The sequence below is a fragment of the Artemia franciscana genome, chromosome 20 (genome assembly GCF_032884065.1).
Source record: "Artemia franciscana chromosome 20, ASM3288406v1, whole genome shotgun sequence".
In the NCBI taxonomy this organism is placed as follows: Eukaryota; Metazoa; Arthropoda; class Branchiopoda; order Anostraca; family Artemiidae; genus Artemia; species Artemia franciscana.
This window is the reverse complement of record NC_088882.1, coordinates 29,428,445-29,448,904: the sequence shown is the minus strand read 5'-3', so window position 1 is coordinate 29,448,904 and position 20,460 is coordinate 29,428,445. Positions and strand designations below refer to the sequence as shown.

Genomic DNA, 20,460 nt, shown 5'->3' with positions numbered 1-20,460 from the left:
TGCTCACATCGCTCTTTGACAACTTGGATACACTTACACTCTTTTTTATTTATTTAAATTGTTAGAAATTAGTAGTAACAGTAGAATCCCCAAAAGTTTCAACTTAATACTCCCAGTTGTTTTCGATCTATTGCCCAGGTGTCTTATTGGCAACCATTTAACACAGTGGCTGTTGATTGATTTTTAGACCAACATTTAGTTTAAAAATATAATGGGCCAATTGCCTATAATCATGTTAATTTTTAGCCGTACTAATGTTAATTTTTGCCCTACTAGTGTTAATTTTTGCTCGTTTTGAGTTGACTCAGTTTTTATTATATGATTGAAATATAGAAAATACGTTTAAATTATTGTAAATGTAATAAAAATTATTAAGACTTTAAGGAATATATGTCAATATATGTAAATTAAGCTGTCAATCCACAGCCATTTTTTTTTTTTTACAGTAAAGTGCAAGTTATGTTCTGGTCTTGAAAAGGTATGGGAGTTGTTAAAGACGTAGTTTACACACCTTTAACTACACCGAACAAAATGGCTATCTCAAAACTTTGATTAGACGTGTTTTGGGAATTGATGGTCGTGGGGGGGGGGGCTTGTTGCCCTTCAATCACTTTTGAATAATGAAAAAGTTACTAGCTCTTTTAATTTCCAATCGAACCAACCATTTTTCGAAGTTTCTAAGACAGAAAATAAAGTTTAAGTTTAAAAAAAAATGTTTTCCTCATAGAAAAGAGTGAACCTCAAAGATTGGAGGGTTGCCATCATCAAAGACATAGTTTCTGGACATTTCATTTGCGTTGAACAAAATGACTATCTCAAAATTTTTATTGGATGTGATTTGGGAAATGGTGGGCGTGGGAGTGGGTTAGTTACCCTCAATTCAGTTTCAACTATCACTACCGATTAGACTGAATCTTTAAAAGTGCACTAGAGCTTCCGATTACCAATCCAACAGGCCCCTCATTTGGTTGTACGATCACTTTTTTCATATATACCTTACATGCCCCCAGAGCATAACTTAGAGCCCTTGCCCTAAGGGCTGTGGGGGGTCGCCATCCTCAAAGACATAATTTCCAGATCTTTCAGTTCTATTGAACAAAATAGCTATATCAAAATATTTATTGGCTGTGTTTGAGGAAATAGTGGGCGTGGGAGGGTGGTTAGTCTCCGTTGAATCATTTTTAACTATTAAAAAGGGCACTGGTTCTTTCAATTTCCAATCAAATGAGCAGTTTTCAAAGTCTCTTCGATAACAAATGGCCATCTCAAAATTTTCATCACATGCATTTTGGGAAAGTACGAGGTTAGGGGGTGGGTATCCACCCTTTGATCACTTAGAATCTCTAAAAGGGCACTAGAACTTCTTGTTACCAATCCAATGAGCTCCCTCCGGAGTTTATACGATTACCCTTTCTATTAAGGGTTGTAAGCTTAACTTACAACCCTTGCCCTGATGGCTATGAGGGGGGGGGGTGTCATTGTCAAAGACATAATATTCGGAACTTTTTATTATCTTGAACAAAATTGCTATCTAAAAATTTGGACCGGATGAGTTTCGAGAAATGGTGAGCGTGTGAGGGGGTTTGTTTCCATCCAATTACTTTTGACTATTAAATAGGGCACTAACCCATTCAGTTTCCAACTGAATGAACTCTTTTTGAAGTTTTAAAGTTATTAAATGGCCATCTTAAAATTTCTATCAGATGCATTTCGGGAAAATATGATGTGTGAGGGGTTGTCCACAGAAGGATCTATCTGAATCTTAAAAGGATACTAGAACTTTCGATTAACAATACAATGGTACCCCTCCGAAGCTTATGCGATCAGTTTTTCTATATAAATCATATATGTCCCCAAGGGATATCTGAGAACCATTGCCTTGAGGGCTGTAGGGGCGATGTCATCCCCAAAGACATAATTTACGCTGTACAAAATGGCTATCTCAAAATTTTGACTGGATATGCTTGAGGAAATGGCGGGCATGGGAGGGGGTTAATTGCCCTGCAATCACTTTCGACTGTTAAAGAGAACTACACCTTTCAATTTCCAATACAAATAAGCTGTTTACGAAGTTTTTACGACAACAATAATGTCCATATCAGAATTTCTGCTAGATATAATTCGGGAAAATACGAGGTGTAGGGGGTCTCCACCCACTGATCACTCTGAATCTTAAAAAGGGCACTAGAACATTTGATGTCCAACCCAATCAGGCCTTTCCGAGGTTTCTACGACCATCCTTTCTATACAAACTTTATATGCCTCTAGAGTATAGCTTACAACCGTTGCCCCGAGGGCTGTGAGGAGCTTTCATCCTTCAAGACATAATTTTCGGACCTTTTGACTACGATGAAGAAAATTGCTTTCTCAATTATTTTTGGATTCGCTTTGGGAAATGGAGAGAATAAGAGGAGGATTAGTTGCCCTCTAATCACTTTCGACTATTAAAAGGGGCACTAGCCACTCCAATTCCCAATCTAACAAACCCTTAATCAGTATTACTAGTAATTTAAATTTTTTTTGGAACTCCGCTGAAATGTAACTCAAAGACGAAAGTTATGGTTGGTAATTAGAGAATTGTTGTAAACAAAGGTAAACATAATCGTAAGGCCTTGTGCGAATTATTTTATGTTTTTTTGTGATAATTGGGTTCTATATCTCTTTGGGTTTTATTCTTTGTTAAATAAGAAATATATTTCTTAAAGAACAAAGAATCAGATAGATCAATATTTAATCTCAAGGAGAAAGTGAGAAGTATTCTTTTTGGAAAGATGAATGCTCACTTAGATCGCATTCTGATGATGACAAAGATAAAGATTATACTGAAAGAGGACAAATAGGCCAATCTAAATGCCAAGAGACAGCGTGACGTCGATAAACTCAGCGACCGAGACACTCGTGCGAAATAATTCTCTCGGGGACTGAAAAATTTTTTCACTCTCTTTGAAAAAAGAAGTTGGGCCGATGATCAGCAAAAGGTCAGGCCAGATGAAAAATACACACAAAGATGCAGCCAGAGATGTGCTTGGTTACAAAAAGAAGCCAGATGAAAACTGGATCTCGCAAGAAACCTGGCAACTATTTGATGATTGCAATTTATCAACGTTCTTGTTTTTTTGTTTTGGTGAGTTGTATTTTGGGTGAAGCAACTGACTTTGGAGTAACAGTCGAACACAATCTTGTGTCTGACCTTGACTTTGCTTATGACATGCCGCTTCTGGAACTCGAAAACCAGTGGCTCCAACAGCTCTCTGGCAGTGTGATCAATAAAGTAGAGCGAGTTAGACTGAAAATTAACATCAAACAACCAGATCTATGGCAACTTCCAGCTCCCCGCTTGAACTGATATGAAAAAATCGAAAATTGATAAAGCCCATGAAATACCTTGAAAGATAAGCTGAATACAAAGATGAAGTGTAAAAATAGACTAAGAGAAGTATAGGTGTGGTGAACACTGCCTTCAAAAGACTAAAACCAGCCTGGAGATAAAAAACAGCTCTCTTCCCTTAAAACTGTGACTTCTCAACTGAGTTGTAGCTACTGCACACACATGCAGAAGTGATTTACGCTTCATTTACTACTAATGTAGAAGCAATAAGGGGAAATATATAATAGATAGGTTCACTGGTTATAATAGAAATATTCAATTTAAAAAGAAAAATCAATCACAAGGAAAAGAAATGATGTAGGTTAAATAAAAATCAATCACAAAGCTGTTCTAGAATTCAGTCCATATTTTGATCGCCTTTGCTCATGTTTTATCCCGTAGTCTTGATGTGGAGCAATTCTCATTGAGCAATCTGGAAAAACGTCTTCTTCTTCTGCCTAAAAATAGAATATAAAAAATAGAAGGTTATATCTGAGGGTAAAACCTGATATTTCGTGGTTTTTGTCACAAAAACTGATGATCAGGCTAATTAGCAAAAAATAGTTATTTTTGCAATTAATAGACATTTAGTTTTAAATTTTTCAATAGAGATCCAATTCACTTGGTAAAAAAATCCTCAATATAATAGAATATTACTGTTGACGTGGAAATAGATCTATAAGGCTTTTTAGTATTGCTATACGACACTGTGTAAGCACCAATTACATATTATTTGTACATTGCTTTTGAATTAATTATACATATATCTACCGTGACCACTGCAATACCACTGCCAAAATAAAGAGCGAAGCAGGCCTTATTATTGTATTACTGTTTTTTCTAAGACAAACAACTTCGTATGTAAGGAATTGTTGTAGTAACATAGCAGGGGCCCTTTCAGCCTTTGCCCCTGCATTATTCCTATTATTAAAACTTTTTCCGAAAGACAAGTTTTTCATAGAAAAGTAAAGAGATCCATTAAGCCAAGAACGAGCAACAATAATATCAAATTATCTTCCAAGCGTAAAACTACATCAAACCACTATCAATAAATAAATGAAACTCAAAACAAACAGAAATTACAATAAATAGCCGAGTCAAACTTTAAGCGAGGAAAAATTAACATGAGTAGGAATGATAAACCCTATGCCTTCTCAAGACCAGAACACAATTTGCGCTTTACTGAAAAAACAAAGAAACAAATGACCGTGGATTCTTATTTAAATTGACATATGTTGACATTTCTTCGTTAAGGTTTTGATAATTTTTCAGTTATGACAGAAAAAAAATCCTCAAAGACATAATTTGTCATCCTCAAAGACATAATTTCCGGATCTTTTAACTACGTTCAACAAAATACCTACCTCAAAATTTTGATTGGATGCTTTTGAGGAAATGGTGGGCGTGGAAGAGAGGTTAGTTGCTCTCCAGTCGCTTTCGACTATTAAAAAGAGCACTAGCTCTTTCAGTTTACAATCAAATGAGCTCTTTTTGGAGTTTCTACAACAACAAATAGCCATCTCAAAATTTCTATCAGATGTACTTCTGGAGAATACGAGGTGGGGGGGGGGGGGTTCCACCCTGTGACCACTCTGAATCTTAAAATGTGCAGTACAACATCAGATTTCTAACCAAATGAGCCCATTCCAGAGTTTTTACGATCACCATTCCCATGTATATATATATCATGAAAAGAGAAATCACCAATGCAACAGCACAAACGCATAAAAAAAAAAAAAGAAAAAAAAAAAAAAAAAAAAAAAAAAAAAAAAAAAAAGAAAAAAAGACAGAATATATATATATATATATATATATATATATATATATATATATATATATATATATATATATATATATATATATATATATATATATATATATATATATATATATATATATATATATATATATATATATGTATAATACATATATATATATATATATATATATATATATATATATATATATATATATATATATATATATATATATATATATATAAATATATATATTTCTTAATTGCCCAAGGTATAACTTATAACTCTTGCCTTGGGGGATTTGGGGGGGGGGAGTTAGAATCGTCATCCTAAAAGACATAATTTCCGGAACTTTCAGCTACGTTGAACAAAATGGCTATCTCAAAATAATGTTTTGATGTGTTTGGGGAAATGGTGAGCGTGGGAGGGAGTTAGATGCCCTGAAATCACCTTATAGTTTTAAGAACAAATTTTGCCTCCTTCAACTTCTATAGTATGGTGAATCATTGCATTTGAATTTTACATTTTAATCACATCTATCCAAAGAATACCAAAACTGTTTTTTGAAGCTCTTAGTTTTTCTTTTTTTTTAATTCATCTCTGCCTTAAATCTTTACTTTTATTTGTCAATCTAAATAAGAAAAAGGTTCCAATATTTGACGATTCACAAAATTCCACGTAAAAATACCAAACATAGTTGGTACTTTAGTCATTTGTAATATTGTTTTATCACCAAGTGTAACTCTAGGGCTGCTTCGGTCAGACATACAAGATACTACTAGCTAATTTACTCTCATATTATCCAGCTGAAACAATGTTTATGTGGATGATGTTATAGATTATATGATGACAATAAAATAAAACATACTGCTGCAGAATATTACATTTTTTTCGATTATCGATTATCGATAATCGAAATTATATAATTATCGATTACATTTTTGTAATCGATTTGACCAAAGCAGTTTTTTTCGGAAAAATTTGCTTGCAATTAAGGAGCTCAAGCTAGAAATGGTTTGATTTAGTCATTTGTTTCCTTTGGGAATGCTTGGGAGCATGTATTTCCCTTTCAAGAAATCCCCCCACGGGAAATACCCCCTGCGGAAATTTCCCCGTGAAAAACTCCCTGTAGGAAATTATCCCTCGCAGAAATTTTCCCCACGGATAATTTCCACACCCAAACTGAATAGTCAAAGAGAAAGTACAAAAAAGGTACCTCAACATGTTGATCAGATGTTCGAAGGGGTAAAAAAAGGATCAGATTTTCAACAGTTCTAGGACAGGGTTTTGTTGGTTTCCAATCACTGTCGACTAGAGAAAAAAGGATAAGAGCTCTCATTTTCCTATCGAATGGGTTTCCCCCGAAGTCTACTTTCATAATAACAGTGTAAACAAGAAATATTTCTAGAAATCAAGAGGGATTATATATCAATTTCTACCTTCACCGTCCCCAACACTTCCTTAGAGCCAATTCTGTATCAAACAGTTCGTGGTAACGAACTGTAGTAAGGAGCGACCCGGCTCAATAGTAACCAAAACTCTAAAAAATGGAATTTTGATACCAATAGCTACATCAAAAGAATCGCATTTTAATGCTGGTTTTAAATATATAAGTTTCATCAAGTTTAGTCTTACCCATCAAAAGTTACGAGCCTGAGAAAATTTGCGTTATTTTAGAAAATAGGGGGAAACGCCCCCTAAAAGTCATAGAATCTTAACGAAAATCACACCATCTGATTCAGCGTATCAGAGAACCCTACTGTAGAAGTTTCGAGCTCCTATCTACAAAAATGTGGAATTTTGCATTTTTTGCCAGAAGGCAGATCACGGATGCGTGTTTATTTGTTTTTTTGTTTTTTTGTTTTTTTTTTTCTTTTCCCCAGGGGTGATCGTATCGACCCAGTTGTCCTAGAATGTTGCAAGAGGGCTCATTCTAACGGAAATGAAAAGTTCTAGTGCCCTTTTTAAGTGACCAAAAAAATTGGAGGGCACCTAGGCCCCCTCCCACGCTAATTATTTTCCCAAAGTCAACGGATCAAAATTCTGAGATAGCCATTTTATTCAGCGGAGTCAAAAAACCTTATAACTATGTCTTTGGGGACGACTTACTCCCCCACAGTCCCCGTGGGAGGGGCAACAAGTTACAAACTTTGACCTGTGCTTACATATAGTAATGGTTATTGGGAAGTATACAGGCGTTTTCAGGAGGATTTTTTTGGTTTGGGGGAGGGGTTGAGAAGAGGGGGATATGCTGGGGGAACTTTCCTTCGAGAATTTGTAATGGGAGAAGAAAATTTCCATGAAGGGAGAGCAGGATTTACTAGCATTATTAAAAAAAAAACAATTAAAAAATAAAAGTGAAAAAGCTTTTTCAGCTGGAAGTAAGGAACAGCAATAAAACTTAAAACAAACAGAAATTATTACCCATATGAGGGGCTCACCTCCTTCTAATACCTCGCTCTTTACGCTAAAGTATTTTCGGTAATTTCAACTACTTATTCTACGGCTTTTGTGATTCAGGGGGTCATTCTTAATGAATTGGGATAAAATTTAAGCTTTCGTGTAAAGAGCGAGGTACTGACGATGGGGCGAATCCCCTCATATATGTAATAAAAACATGAGAATACAAAAGTTCTTTACGTAAGCTAATTTATAAGTTACGTAAATCTTTTACCAATAAAAAGATTCGTAAAAAATTAAAAGTTCTAGTTGCCTTTTTAATTAAGCAAAAAATCGGGGGGCAACTAGGCTTCGTCCCCCGCTCTTTTTTTCTCAAAATCATTCGATCAAAATTATGAGAAAGCCATTGAGCCAAAAAAAAAATATGCAAATTTCGTTTTGATCATTCCTCTGCGGAGAGCCAAAATCAAAACATGCATTGATTCAAAAACGTTCAGAAATTAAATAAAAAAAACAAGTTTTTTCAACTGAAAGTAAGGAGTGACATCAAAACTTAAAACGCACAGAAATTACTTCGTATATGAAAGAGGCTGCTTCCTCATCAACGCTTCGCTCTTTACGCTAAAGTTTTTTACTGTTTTAGAAAGAAGAATTGAGAGAAAGAGTCAAACTTTAGCGTAAAGAGCGGGGCGTTGATGAGGAAGCAGCCTCTTTCATATACGAAGTAATTTCTGTGCGTTTTAAGTTTTGATGTCACTCCTTACTTTCAGTTGAAAAAACTTGTTTTTTTTATTTAATTTATATGAAGGCTTAATGAGAGTTAGGGTGTTTTGGGATTAAAACGTATCCTTTGTGGCTCCTACCTTCTTCCCTAACTACACAGCAATCTGAGAACCCTACTATAGAGGCTTAAAGCTCTCATCTTCAAACGTTTAGTTTTTTTTTTTTTTTTTTTTTTTTTTTTTTTTTTTTATAAGAAAAAAAAGATCGCAGATGTTTGATCCCTCTCTAAGTACAAAAAAGGATCAGATAAAAAAAAAATGGTTTTAGAAAAGGGGTTGCTTTGTCTTCAATCACTTGTGACTTAAAAAAAGGACTAGAGCTCTTGATTCCCAATTGAATGAGCATTCTCCGAAGTTTCTGCCACCATGGGCTTATAACGAAAAAGGGACAGCCTCTCTCCTATAAAGAATAAATTCTGCTCCTTTTGGGGTTTAATATTACTCTTTACTTTCATGATAACAGCGTAAACTAGAAATATTTCCGGAAATCAAGACGAACTATAAATAAATTTTTATATCCCCCCCTCAGCCCCTTCCTTAGAACTAATTCTGTGTTATCTGAAGGATCTCTGAAAATTAGGATGTTTTGGCAGTAACGTTTACCCTTTGAGGCATCTGCCTATTATTCTAATTTAACGAACCTTGTGTTTCAGTTGTTGTTCGTAAAGGGTGTGGATACAAAGTCATGCTTTACCATAAAGAGCGAACTATATAAGAGGGGGCTTCCCCCACATCCCACCACTGAAAGTCCTCCCATAAAAAATTCATAGATAACTTCGAAGACCACACTGCCTTTCCATGACGAAAGTAAAACAGTTCAAAATAGGGATGATACCTTTTTATTGACAGTGAAATATAAAATTATTTAACTGGATATTTCGAACACATATACAGTGTTCATCATCAGCAGTAAAACTAAAAGAAATGAATAAAAATAAACAGAATTTATACCTAATAAACTAATTACATATAGTTTATTGCTCTTATTTTTTTCAATGCAACAGCCGAGGCAAATCTCCTTGACCTTTTCGGTTCCCGTTCATTAGATTTAACTGACGTATTACGTGGACAGAGGTCATAGCTCTTAGGTGAAGTGATATTTACTTTATTTGACCTCAGTAAATTATCATAAATTGAGTTCAATCCAAATTCACCTGTATCTCTGTTTATGGAATTATTCTTGAATAGAATTTTTTTAATTTCGATTGTTTCCCTGAAAGTTTGCTTTAAACCTTGGTCCCTAGAAATCAAAGAAACATTTTCAAACAAAATAAAATGATTTGGAAAATTAAAGATATGCTCCGCGAGGGCCGACGTGAAATCTTCAGGTTTGGTATTTTGCTTTAAAGACGATGAAATGGAATTATGATGTTGTAGCAATCTCGTTCTTAAATTCTGGTTAGTACGTCCCACATAAGAGCTTCCACAAGTACATGGAATTTTATAAACCCCACTTTGTTGCTCTACGGAAGTCCGATCCTTTCCAGAATTTAAAAAACTTGCCAAAGTATTACTACCTCTTAAAGCTACCTTTAAACCATTATTTTGTAAAATTCTTTTTTCACTCAAACCTGGAACATATGGTAGAGAACAAAAGATATCTTTCTTTTCTGTTGTTTCCAGAATATCGTCAGAACATTCTAGAAATTTTTTCCTTCTTTTCGAAAAAGTCTGGTCAACTAACCAACCCGGATAATGGTTACTTATTAAAATGTCTTTTAGCAATAATAATTCCTCCTCAATGAATTTTGGAGAACAAATTCTAAAAATGCGGTCAGTTAAAGATATGATTAAACCAATTTTTACTTGGCGGGCATGACCGGAGAAAAATGACAAAAATCTGTTATTGTTAGTAGGTTTTCTGTAAATCTTAAAATCCAGACTATTTTCATTTTTTTAAAGAAGGACATCCAGTTTTTTTTCAAGTTTCGACATAGTGTCAATGTATAAGAGTATTGATGTAAAAGCCGCGGAAATTCTTCTTGAGAGATAGATACTAAGAAATTTGGACTTAATTGGTGGTGAAACAGTTTTGGAGGTCGGTGTAATTATGAGTTTAGTTAGGTTGTGCAATATGTTCTCTTATTTTTTTCAATTCAGAGGGGGTTTTTTCGAACAAGTAAATGGTTTACCTATGGGGGCCCCTCTAAGTCCTTTATTAGCAAATTGTTTTGTAGGAAATATTGAAACAATAGCGTTAGATTCATATTTTTTAAAACATAAATTTTGGGGGAGATATATGGATGACATAATTTCAGTATGGAATTATGGGGTGGAGGAATTAAAAAGTTTTTTAGAACATCTTAATTTTTGGGTAGGGGATTTAAAATTTACAATAGAATTAGAAGAGGATAATAAACTTCCTTTTCTGGATGTTCTTCTTTTAAAAAATGAAAATAGTCTAGATTTTAACATTTACAGAAAACCTACTAACAATAACAGATTTTTGTCATTTTTCTCCGGTAATGCCCGCCAAGTAAAAATTGGTTTAATCATATCTTTAACTGACCGCATTTTTAGAATTTGTTCTCCAAAATTCATTGAGGAGGAATTATTATTGCTAAAAGACGTTTTAATAAGTAACCATTATCCGGGTTGGTTAGTTGACCAGACTTTTTCGAAAAGAAGGAAAAAATTTCTAGAATGTTCTGACGATATTCTAGAAACAACAGAAAAGAAAGATATCTTTTGTTCTCTACCATATGTTCCAGGTTTGAGTGAAAAAAGAATTTTACAAAATAATGGTTTAAAGGTAGCTTTAAGAGGTAGTAATACTTTGGCAAGTTATTTAAATTCTGGAAAGGATCGGACTTCCGTAGAGCAACAAGCTGGGGTTTATAAAATTTCATGTACTTGTGGAAGCTCTTATGTGGGACGTACTAACCAGAATTTAAGAACGAGATTGCTACAACATCATAATTCCATTTCATCGTCTTTAAAGCAAAATACCAAACCTGAAGATTTCACGTCGGCCCTCGTGGAGCATATCTTTAATTTTCCAAATCATTTTATTTTGTTTGAAAATGTTTCTTTGATTTCTAGGGACCAAGGTTTAAAGCAAACTTTCAGGGAAACAATCAAAATTAAAAAAATTCTATTCAAGAATAATTCCATAAACAGAGATACAGGTGAATTTGGATTGAACTCAATTTATGATAATTTACTGAGGTCAAATAAAGTAAATATCACTTCACCTAAGAGCTATGACCTCTGTCCACGTAATACGTCAGTTAAATCTAATGAACCGGAACCGAAAAGGTCAAGGAGATTTGCCTCGGCTGTTGCATTGAAAAAAATAAGAGCAATAAACTATATGTAATTAGTTTATTAGGTATAAATTCTGTTTATGTTTATTCATGTCTTTTAGTTTTACTGCTGATGATGAACACTGTATATGTGTTCGAAATATCCAGTTAAATAATTTTATATTTCACTGTCAATAAAAAGGTATCATCCCTATTTTGAACTGTTTTACTTTCGTCATAGAAAATTCACCTTCCCGAAAAATGTCTGTTTACTTCCCAATAACAAATGCTATGCGTAAGTAATAGGTAATAGGCTTTTCTTTTTTTAATTATACAACGATAACAAAGTTTTCAGTTAAATAAGAAAACTAAGTTTTCTTTTCAACCGAACGTAAGGAACAGCACTAAAACTGCAAACAAACAAAAATTATTCTGCATATGAAAGGGGTTGTTTTCTCTTCGAAGCCTCACTCTTTAGACTATAGTTTGACTCTTTTTCACAACTCTACTTTTTAAAACAATGAAAACCTTAGCGTAAAGAGCATTGTGTTGAGAAGGAACGGCCCCTTTTTCATACGTTTTAAGAACAAATTTTGCCTCCTTCAACTTCTATATTATGGTGAATCATTGCATTTGAATTTTACATTTTAATCACATCTATCCAAACAATACCAATACAGTTCTTTGAAGCTCTTAGTTTTTCTTTTTTTTATTTATCTCTGCCTTAAATCTTTACTTTTATTGGTCAATTTAAATAAGAAAAAGGTTCCAAGATTTGACGATTCACAAAATTCCACTTAAAAATACCAAACATAGTTGGTACTTTTGTCATTTGTAATATTGTTTTTACAATATTACACACACGGTTTTTATACACATTGTTGTTGTGTAATATTGTTTTTATACACACAGTTCAGTGTGTTAACTCGCATCTAGCATTCATTCAATGCAGTCGCATTTCGCTAGCTCTGATAACTAGTGACGTGTGATTTTTGGCACGAGTATTTTGGATGCTTGGATATTTGGATATTTTTTTACAGTACGGTGAAGAAATCAATTAGCAGGTCTGTAAACTACTTTTGATAAATTTGAGCTACAGATAATGGCTAAATTTAGCATTCATGATCTGGCTCTAGCAAAGTTTCGAGGATTCCCCGATTGGCCAGTTCGTATTATTGAGGTTTTGGATCCAAAGACTGCGAACTCAAAGTCAAAAGTCTTTAAGTATCTGGTTTTTTGCTACGGGTCACATGGCACCCAGTTTGTTCTCGAGTCACAGCTTATGCAGTTTGAAGCAAATAAGGCTGAAGCTATGAAATCTATTAGCAAGGGTGTAAAGGGAGCATTTGATGATTTTATTCATCAACCGAACATTTATATAGAACTTTGCAAAGAGAAGCTAAAAACTCAAATTCCAATTCCTGGGCAACTAACTATAGCGGGATCGTCGGCTATTATTTCTCGCATCGAGTGTGATCAAGTGTGATGGAAAATCTTGCTAAAAAAATAGACGAAAAGCTGGATGAAAAACTAGTGGCCACTGCTGCTGGTAGGCAGTCTCTATCCAGTGACACTTTGCATGCCATAAAAGCTCAGAGTTCAACTATCGTTAGCGAGGTTTATTCAGCATTGATTGTTGAGTTTGAACCGAAATTTCTAGCCTTCAGTAACGAGCTGAAATTTCTAAGAAATCAAATAATATTTCTTGAGGAGAGAGTTAAGAATGCAGAGCAGAAACTAGATGTGTATGATCAGGACTTAAGGCTAGATAGTCTTCTTTTCAACGGTACCAAACAGCCCCCAAGTAGTGGCTTAAAAAGTCTGTAATCGGGGGTGTGATTCGCAATAAAATGGAAATATCTGAAGTGTCTGATGGTGATATTGTGGAAGTGAGAAGATTTAAAATAAACAGTTCTACAACTCGTCAAGATGCCATAGCTCCGGTCCTAGTCAAATTCAGGTCGAAAGAAATTGCCCAAAAAGTTTTGAAGCTTAAGTCGAAACTAGTGCGCACTGGTATACTTGTATCAGAAAATTTAACAAAGCAGAGACGTGACATTCTGAACCTAGCACGTGAAAAATACGGCAATAAACAAGTGTGGTCTGATCAAGGTCGAATTTATATACGCCTTGCGAGTGATGCTTTCCCCCGTCGCCTATGGTCGTTGCAAGATGTCGCTTAGATTGTTTTTTTGCCATGTTACGTCATCGTCTGAGGATATTGAAAATATTTTGTCTGCTATGAATAGTAGTATTGATGTATTATGTATTTGTGAAACGTTTTTATCTATGGATAGCTGTCTCCCGTCTTACATTTTTCCAGGTTACCAAGTGATTTCGAAAATTAGAAATCGGATGAGACAAGGAGGTTTGTCTTTTTTGTTAAAAAATGGAATAAAATTTGAAGAAAGGGATGATTTATGCCTTTGGATTGAAGGAAAGGTGGAAGTTTTTTCTGTGGAAATTGTATTTGTTGAGAAAAAAAAAAGATAGTAATTTGTTTGGTTTATAAACCACCTAGCACTCCCTCGGTTGAGTTCCTTGATTTATTTGATGATTATTTATGTAAACTTCTGTCTTTAAAAAATGAATGCATAATCATGGGTGATTTTATTTTGATTTGTTTTGTTTGAATAGCTATAATTTTGAGTTTTTTAACTTGATGTTATCGCATGGTTATTTTCCAATGAATCGCCTTCCTTCTAGAATAACTGAACATTCTGCTACTCTTATTGATAATGTGTTTCTCCCTTTAAATTTAGTTCCTGATTCTTATTGTGATATCATGATCCATCCGGGATCTGATCATCTTCCTGTTTCATGTACGATAAAGCAACGGAGCCCGACTTACGAAAAGTCTAGGCGTAAACTTATAAGAGATCTTCGGCCGGCAAATTTACATGAGTTCCGTGAAAAAATAAGTGTAATATTGTGGGAGAAAGTGTATGAAGAACCGTATCCCTCACGTGCCCTTGACAACTTTCTTGGGATAATTACTCCGATATTTGAGTCTGCTTGTCGCTTGAAACTTACTAGGAAAAAAGAACGAGATATCCCCCGAAAACCCTGGATTGATGATGAAGTTGTTGAAGCTATAAATGCTCGTAACACTTGCTTCTTTAAAAGTTCAAATGACTCATCTGAAGAAAATAAATGAATATATTCGTCAACGAAATTTAGTAAATAAGTTAAGACGTTTTAAAAAAAAAAATTATTACATCGAAAAATTTAATGAACAAAAAGGTGATATGTGGAACACTTGGCAGACCATTAACGGCGTGATTAAAGGCACAGGTAAACATTATGGCCTCATAAATGCTATCACTGTCGAGGGTGTTACAGTCACTGATAAGCAGCAGATTGCTGACGAGTTTGGTAAATTCTTCTCTGGTATTGGAAGTAGAATCAGGGAAGACACTTCTCACGGAGACCCAGCGAAAAGTGACACGCTCTTTGAAGATAATTGAGGTGAACATCATAAATTTCAATTTGAAAAAGCGTCAATTGAAGAACTAACAAAAATTGTGAAGAATTTACAGTCAAATACTGCTGGTATTGACGGTTTGAATCTGAAAGCATTCAAAGTAGTTTCAGTGTATCTACTACCATGTCTTCTCTACCTCGTTAACCTGTCACTTGAAGTCGGCCAATTCCCTGAAGCGCTTAAGCAAGCAAAGGTCCTACCACTGTTCAAATCAGGCAATAAGCAAGATATGACGAACTATCGACCTATAAGCTTGTTACCACTATTCTCAAAGATATACGAGAAAATAGTACATCGACAGCTGTATGAATATTTTGACAAGCTCGGAATATTAAGTGAGTCACAGTTCGATTTCAGAACTAAACATTCAACTGTTCATGTGGCATACCATCTAGTGGAGTGCGTTAATAGTGCCCATAGAAAGGAATCTTAACCCTCTTACTGTGTTCATAGATTTTAAAAAAGCATTTGATACCGTTGATTTTAATCTTTTATTAAGTAGGCTAGCTTGTTTGGGAGTCCGTGAGAAGTGTTTGGATTGGTTTAGGTCTTACTTTCATGGTAGGTCCATCAAAGTTATGATAGATGATGTGGTAGGGAAACCCTTCAATGCGAATTGTGGAGTGCCCCAAGGTTCATTAAGACCTTTACTGTTTCTTATATAAGTGGACACATTGTGTTTTTACCTTCCTGGTGCCGTAGTTACATCATTCGCAGATGACACAGCGCTTACAGTGATTGGGGAATCTGCCGAAGATCTTATAGAGATAACTAATGTAGCTTTGGAGAATTTATCTCAGTTCACAAAGCATAGTTTTCTTGCAGTGAATACTGAGAAGACTAATTATATGATATTTAGTCGTATTGGTAAAGTTGTAAATAATTGTCATAGTATCCTTTTATAAGGTGTTTCCATTAGTCAAGTTTTTCAATGTAGATATCTAGGATTTTATTTTGATGTAAATTTTTGTTGGATTCATCATTGCAAAGTTTTATCTTCAAAATTTGGCTCGCGGAGTTGGTATTTTAAGAAGATTTCATAATTTTTTTCCTCTACATGTCCTGAAAGCAATTTATTATTCAATTGTCCATCCTTATTTAGTGTATGGGTGTTCATTGTATGCAAGCAATTTTTCTAGTCATGTAAAAAGGGTCCAGATTATGCAGAATAAGGCAATGAGAAGTTTGGGTGAGTATCTTGCGTGTGGTAGTACTAGAGATTGTTTTAGAGATTTAGATATTTTGAATATTGATTTTATTAAATCTCAGCAGATTTTAATTTTTGTATACCAGGTTTTAAATGGATTGTCTCCTCAATATTTTAGAAGTTTTTATCGATATAATTCAAATTATCACGATTATTCTACTAGGAGCTCTGATCAGCTGACTAGTGAAATTAGGCATACAATGCGATCTGGGTTTATGATTAAACATGTAGGTGTTGTTATTTGGAACTCAATTCCAGAGAGTGTTAGGTGTTCTGAAAACCTTATGTTATTTAAAGTAAGAATAAAAAATTATTTTTTGAATAAATTATAAATTATATTGGTTAAAATTTTATCCTTTTTTTTCTTTTTTTATGATGAGATATGGCTGTTTAGAGATTGTATAGTGTTTCGTCGGTTGTTTTTTTTTGCGTATTTCTTTGATTTTGAATGAATAGTTATCATTTATTTGTTGTAGTTTTGCTGCTGAACAGGGACATTTTAGGTCCCTAAATTGAGCAGCATATTATTGATTGTAAGTGCAATTTTAGCAATTTTTATTTGATGAAATAAACGCATACCTACCTACCTACCTACCTACTCTTTGTCACAACTCTACTTTTTAAAACAATGAAAACCTTAGCGTAAAGAGCAAGGCGTTGAGAAGGGACAGCCCCTTTCGCATACGGGATAATTTCTGCTCGTTTTAAGTTTTAATGTTGCTCCTTACTTTCAGTAAAAAAAATTGTTTTTTTATTAAATTTACGAACGTTTTTCGACTAATTCAGTTTCAAACTCGGCTCACCTTACATGAAAAATTAAAACAAGAAGGGGTACCCTCTTCTCATCAACTTGTTCTTTACGTTAAAGCTGTTAGCACTTTTAAAAAAGGTTTCCTACTCTAACTAAATGGGTGTCGTGTTTCGGTAAACGCTCTTGAAAATTTATTCCATACATCTTCTACCTTTTCAAATTTCAAACTCTCTAGTTTAATATTCAACTGTTCTGGAACAGTATTCAACTATTTCTGAAAACCCTCTCCCGATCTTCTAGGACCATTATTTCAATACGATCCTCCATGGGAAAAACAAGAGCAAAAAAAACCACAATAAACACGCATCATCTGTCTTCTGCAAAAATAACAAAATTCCATGTTTCCAAAAAAAAATTCCAAAAAAAAACCAAATAAACACGCATCATCTGTCTTCTGCAAAAATAACAAAATTCCATGTTTTTACAGATGGGAGCTTGAAACTTCTTTAGTAGGGTTCTCTGATACAATGAATCTGATCATGTGATTTTCATCAAGATTCTTTGAATTTTAGGGGGTATTCCCCCCTATTTCAGAAATCAGGTAAATATTGTCAGGCCCTTAACTTTCGATGGGTAACACTAAACCTCATGAATCTTATCTATTTCAATCAACGCAATAATATGATTTTTTGGATGCATCTATTGATATTAAAAATCAGTTTTTTAGAGTTTTGATTACTATTTTAATCTTTAAGTTGAAAGTACTTAGTTTTCTAAATTTTAATTTAGGATTGTTAATAAGACCATGCCGGAAAATCTGGCTCCCTCAAGGTGGCTTCAGGCAACATTCCCCATCCCCACTTTGCACCCACCGACACACTTTCATAATTAATTATTGGAAATAAGAAAAAGCTTATTATCAAACAGTTCGTGGTAACGAACTGTAGTAAGGAGCGACCCGGCTCAATAGTAACCAAAACTCTAAAAAATGGAATTTTGATACCAATAGCTACATCAAAAGAATTGCATTTTAATGCTGGTTTTAAATATATAAGTTTAATCAAGTTTAGTCTTACCCATCAAAAGTTACGAGCCTGAGAAAATTTGTGTTATTTTAGAAAATAGGGGGAAACACCCCCTAAAATCTTAACGAAAATCACACCATCAGATTCAGCGTATCAGAGAACCCTACTGTAGAAGTTTCGAGCTCCTATCTACAAAAATGTGGAATTTTGCATTTTTTGCCAGAAGGCAGATCACGGATGCGTGTTTATTTTTTTATTTTTTTTTTCCCCAGGGGTGATCGTATCGACCCAGTTGTCCTAACTTAAGTTCTTAAGTTACACATATTTTTTACTAATAAAAACTTTCGTTAAAAATTAAAAGTTCTAGTAGCCTTTTTAAGTAACCGAAAAATTGGAGGGCAGCTAGGCCTCCTTCCCCAACCCTTATTTCTCAAAATCGTCTGATCAAAACTAAGAGAAAGCCATTTAGCAAAAAAAAATTAATATACAAATTTCATTTCAATAATTTATGTGCGGAGAGCCAAAATCAAAAATATATGTAGTCAATTTAATAAATAAAAAATTATTAAGGTTTCAACGAATGAATATGAGCATATGTATATTAAACTGACAATGCACATTCATTTTTTTTTTCAGTAGATTGCAAATTATGTTCTTGCCTTGAGAAGTCATAGGGGCTGTGAGCCCTATATATGTTAATTTCTTTTCATTTTGGTTTCGAATAAGTTATTTGTTGTAGATTCTGTCCGTTTTGGGTATGGTTTATTTGTTGATTCTGATTTATGGTAGTTTTACGCTTGTAGATTTTTTAATTTTGGCTCATTTTAGGTTTAATGGAGCTCTTCACTTTCCTTGAAAAACATATTTTGTTAAAAAAAATTTAAAATTAATTTTCAGTAATAAACCTGAAATATATTGGGAGAAAAACATTTTCTTTTGATCTTTTTTTTATTAAAGAAACAATATGACCGATGCTTATTTAAGCAAATAGTGCTATTTAAGCTAATAGTACAAATAGTACAGCAAATCTTAGTACACGAATTTACAAAAAAAAAGAAAAGTAAAAAAAATATGGTGCCGTCTTCAAGAAAAAAGTTATGCATGCACACATATACACGGTTGCTCGTTTAAAGACATATGTGCGTAAGTGTGTGTCTATGTGTTTTAATGAGGTGGTTTTTCCCTTGGGGCTAGAAAGAGGAAGGTATTTGGTTATTATTTGGGGGGGGGTAATTGAGAGGTAAGATTTTGTCTGAGAGTAGAAGCACCGATCATGTTGCCTGTATTCCCAAAATGTAAACACTGTGGTTCTCGGTGTGGCGTCCAGGAATAGACATTCAAATATTTGAGATATATGTTTTTATTCGTTGATAAACCCACTGAACTTGAAACTTAAAAACTTAAACTAATGATACATCGCCCAAACTGTCTGAAAGTGGAAATTTCTGTTTCTGATTAAATTGAATGGTGTTCGCCTGGTAAAGCCTTCGAAAGGGCGGTCTCTCAAGATGTTCTGTCTACCTGCTAGGAAATTGCAGAAACAAAACTCGGGGAATAATTATCAACTGAGGAATTTGGTCCCTTTGGGAGTTATCTGTGTACCCATTCACTATGATTAAAAAGTTCGCCGACCAAGTAAAAATTGGGGTGTCTTTATCAGTGATGGTTTTTAGGAAGTCATATTCTATTGGAATTTTACAATCTTTACTATAATCTCTGTCTCTGCTTTTCTGTTTAATTTGTCTGATTTTGGCAGTTATTCAAAATCGAGTTCTACCTGAAATGTTTCTATGATTATTGTTTTCATAATATGGCATCTTAGTAATATATCATTGCGTCTACTATTTTACAATATTTATATTATCATTACGCACTATGAAAGTAAAAGAACTAGTCAATAATCAACCCATTAGCGTTGACTTGAGTGGCATCAATTCCTAAAAGTTTAGAGGGGGGAGGGTCATAAAATATAATTCGCCATTTCTAGAGGGGTAAAGTTATCGTTTTTTTATTTTTTCAATGAAAATACAAAAAAAAAAATTTTTCAATGAAAACACACCAAGTATTTTCAAAATCTAGGGGGTAAGAGCGAAAAATTCAGGCCCCCTACTTTAATTGTCGCTACTAATTGAATTGATAACAATCATTTCGTAGCTCATTCCTATGGAAGAGCTTGTTTAAGAAGCTTGAGAGGGATTTTAGGAGGGTTATAGAGGGCTTATTTGATTTTAAGATGATCGTTCGAGTACCCTCTTACAAGGTAAAATATAATTTACAAACAAGTGGCACCTTCCTGTGCCCTTTTTTCTTAACATACCCTCACAACCCGATCAAAACTTTTAAATGTCGGTTAAAAACTTCCCGATGTGTTTTCTCTTGGGTAATTAATTTATTCGCATTAATTGATCTTTATGGTTAAAATTACGTATTTTCTCAAAATAA

The 20,460-nt window shown here is 34.1% G+C and overlaps 1 long non-coding RNA gene across 1 annotated transcript in view; it reads right to left on the bottom strand.

Moving 5' to 3' along the window:
• Positions 1–3,595: 3,595 nt before the first annotated feature.
• The window catches only part of LOC136040343 (uncharacterized), a 29,486-nt gene continuing 12,621 nt past the window's right edge, over positions 3,596–20,460 (bottom strand). The window contains exon 2 of the long non-coding RNA XR_010620690.1: positions 3,596–3,825. This is a non-coding gene — a long non-coding RNA (uncharacterized LOC136040343). The remainder of the gene's footprint in view (positions 3,826–20,460) is intronic.